Genomic DNA, 3,506 nt, shown 5'->3' with positions numbered 1-3,506 from the left:
GAGGGTTGCGATCCGTTGCCGGACACGGAAAAAGACAAAAAAAAAAAAAAAAAATTAAAAAAAATTAAAAAAAAAAATTCTCCCTATGGAGGAGGTCCAGGGGTGTTTCCTTTTCCCATGAGACACTGACGAAAGCTCATATTCACCTAGTTAGGCAAGTGTCCTTGTAGTGAAAGCCTGCAGCAGTGTTCCACTTACCTCTTTCTACATCCCCTGTCTTCACTTACTCCATTTTGTCCTGAAAATATTTTACTTTTTTAGCAGCTCATCAAAACATTTAAAATTTGAAAATATATATTTTGTCCAGGAATTTTAGTTGTTTTTAGGGAGATGGCCTTCCAGGTACTTAGCTTGGAAAAAGAAAGCACAAACACAAAATATTTTTGCACATATGTAATATAACCTGTCTTTTCCAGGAATGCAACTACTATTTAAATTGTTTTGTATTGTTCAGAATTTTACCAAGAGGTGTTCACCATTTTGGAAAATCAGAACACTAATGGCAGTGCTGCCCAATACAACACTCTTAGATCAGTCTGTATTGATCCCTGACACATTCTTAGTGATTCTAGGTATGGGACAAGTATCTGACTACTTTACTGTATCATTCAGTGTAGTGGTCCCTGAGCATTTGCATGTTGAAATGCCTTCCACTTATTTGTATTTTTTTAATAGTCAGGGCATTATATTGATTTGTTTTTTGAAATCACGTATCCAGGTAGCTAATATTATCTGTTAATTTTGCTTCAATTTAATAGAGTTACAAAATATTTGCTATAAGAGGGGACTTTGGGTCTGGTAGGGTACAGAGTCACTGGTATGGGCATTAACAGCACAGACTCTGGAGACATTTCTGCTACTTTCCAGGTATGTGACTTTGAGTAAGATGGATAAATTTGGTGTGTCTCAGTTTCTTTGTCTGTAAAATGGGGGTAAAAATACCTACTTTGGAAAGTTATTGTGAGGATTCAATGAGTTATGACATGTGAAGTTATAACAGTGCTTGGCACATGGTAAGTGTTTATAAGTGTCAGACCTTGTGATTACTTTTCACCTAATTTCGTTGTTTGTTTGTGGGTTTTTTTGTTTTTGGCTGCTGGCCGGTAGGGGGATCCAAACCCTTGACCTTGATGTTCTCAGCACCATGCTCTGAGTGAGCTAACCAGCCAGCCTTCTTTCACTTAATTTCTTGCCTTTCCCCTAAGTTCTAAGAGTTTGACCACATCAAGTTCTTGGAATGTGCAAGGATTCTTCTTGCTTTGGACATACTCTACCTGCAGCACTTTTCCCTCCCTTCCTCTCTGGCTGATTCCTACCTATCCATCAGGCTTCATTTAGAAAATGGGTAATGGCCTCATTTAGTTACTTTCTTCAAGAAGCCTACACTACCTCCCCAAGTCTGGGTGAGATGTCCCTGTATTCGCCCTAGCGGCTGCCCTTATCACAAAGTGATGTTATAGAGCAGAGAGGGCTTACATTAGCTACTGCAGGAAGAGAAAGCTCTCTGAGGAGGGAGCATTTGAGCTAAGGCCTGAAAAATGAGGAAGAGGCAGAGTACGGCCAGTACAAAGGCCCCGAGGTGGGAACTACTTGGTGAGTTGCAGGTGTAGAAAGTGAGGAGGGGACAGGTAGGAAATGAGGCTGAAGAGTTAGGAGGCCTTAGTAAGGAATTAAATTAATTAATTAACTAATTAATTTAAAAGATGACCGGTAAGGGGATCTTAACCCTTGACTTGGTGTTGTCAGCACCACGCTCAGCCAGTGAGCGAACCGGCCATCCCTATATAGGATCCGAACCCGTGGCCTTGGTGTTTATCAGCACCGCACTCTCCCACGTGAACCACGGGCCGGCCCTACTAGTTAGAAGTTTAGATCCACCATCTCCCTGGTCCAGTCACCCCACCTTCAGGCATGCAGGACATACCTGAAAATCTTTACCCTTGTGCTCAGTAATCCCTATGCCTGGAATGTATTCCCTGCCTTCTCTGCTTAGTGATAACATTCTATTCATCCTTCAAGGCCTACCTCAAAACCATTTAGGAAAACTTCTCCCCTTCCTTAGCAGAAATTAATCATTCCCTTGTCTGATTTCCCACAGCGTATATGTCCTTATGGCACTAATCACATGCTAACTTGTATCTCAGCTAGCTGTTTACATGCCAGTCTGCCCACCAACATGGTGAGTTCCCTGAGGGCAGAGGGTCTGTCTTAGTCACTCTGTAGCCATCTCCTGGTGCCTAGCCCAATGCTTAGCCTGCAGCAGGTACTCAATGTGACATCTACTCAATTAGTGGGTGGTGCCCAATACCACGCATGGCAGAAGGGAAGGAAAACAAAATAATAACTTATGACTTATCATGTGCTTTCCCATTCATTACCTGATTTGAGCCTTGTGACAATCCAATGAGACAGACTGAACAGGCACTACTAGATCCACTTTACAGACAGAATAGCTGAGGCCCAACGGCACACAGCTAGTAAGTAGTGGGGACTAAGCCCCAAACCTGTCCCCTCACTTCGGATTCAGCACTAGGTATGGAGGTGACCCAAAGAGCATTTTGAGGATATACGGCAACAGGGCTGCTTACGATGGAAAAGTGCTTTTGTGGGTGGACTAGTGGGAGATCCTTAGCTGCCACAGAGTTAACAGGAGTTCTGCCAGGGAGGACCCAGGATTCTTCTCCCTGGCCCAAGCAGCTGGAGGAGTCTGCAACACCATCTCCCATCCCTGAAAGCTGGGGAACCCTGGCCTGCGAAAGAAGAGACTGGTGTTCGGGTCGGGTGACTAAGATGACGTAAAGGATGACTGGGTAGCAGGGGCCTGCCTCTCTGTTGCTATGACAACGCAGCTTGGCTACTGGGCCCGGGCAAGGTTGGCTGAAGCGGGTTTTTCGTTAACTCAAGATTAGGGAAGGACACTTATAGGGGAGGGAGTGTGTGTGTGTGCGCGGTGAAATAAATCCAAAAAGAGGTATATTTAAGAAAGAGTTTAGCTCAGTGGTTGTCCACCTCCGCAAACGTTAAAATCATCTCAATTTTAAAAGTCCCAATGCCTAGGCTGCACCCCAGACTAAATCAGAACCTCTGGGGGATGGAACCCAGGCACCTCCAGTTATTTAAAGTTTCCCAGGTAATTCCAGTTGCATTCAAAGTTGCAAATCCAGCTTTGAGCCGATAAACGGAATTACTGCGACCTTCTCAAGATGGCGACCCATCTAGCCACTTCTTCCTTGACGTGCGCGGCAGGGGCGGGCTTTCCATGGGCGCATGCGCGTAGTGTCTCTTAGCGCTGCTCCCTCCTCCTCTTTCCCCCGCCTCCATTTTGTTCACGGACGCTGGGGACGGTGGGAGCAGATCCATTTCCGGGTTGGCAAAAGGGGCGGCAGCGGCGAGAAAGAGAGCTTGCCGGGGGGCGAGCGGGACAGGACGAAGCTGGAGCGGAGGTGGCGGAGGATCCGTTCCTGGAGCAGCGGCGGCCAGGTTGGAAAGAGGCTAGGGCGGCAGGG

At 45.9% G+C, this 3,506-nt stretch overlaps 1 protein-coding gene across 1 annotated transcript in view; it reads left to right on the top strand.

The window, feature by feature from the left end:
* Nucleotides 1-3,319: 3,319 nt before the first annotated feature.
* The window catches only part of LOC103598104 (WAS/WASL-interacting protein family member 2-like), a 42,400-nt gene continuing 42,213 nt past the window's right edge, over nucleotides 3,320-3,506 (top strand). The window contains exon 1 of the mRNA XM_008582041.1: nucleotides 3,320-3,480. The gene's annotated coding sequence lies outside the window, so the exon portion shown is untranslated. The remainder of the gene's footprint in view (nucleotides 3,481-3,506) is intronic.

The sequence above is a fragment of the Galeopterus variegatus genome, unplaced genomic scaffold (genome assembly GCF_000696425.1).
Source record: "Galeopterus variegatus unplaced genomic scaffold, G_variegatus-3.0.2 Scaffold2504, whole genome shotgun sequence".
In the NCBI taxonomy this organism is placed as follows: domain Eukaryota; kingdom Metazoa; phylum Chordata; class Mammalia; order Dermoptera; family Cynocephalidae; genus Galeopterus; species Galeopterus variegatus.
This window is presented reverse-complemented; position numbering and strand designations above follow the sequence as displayed.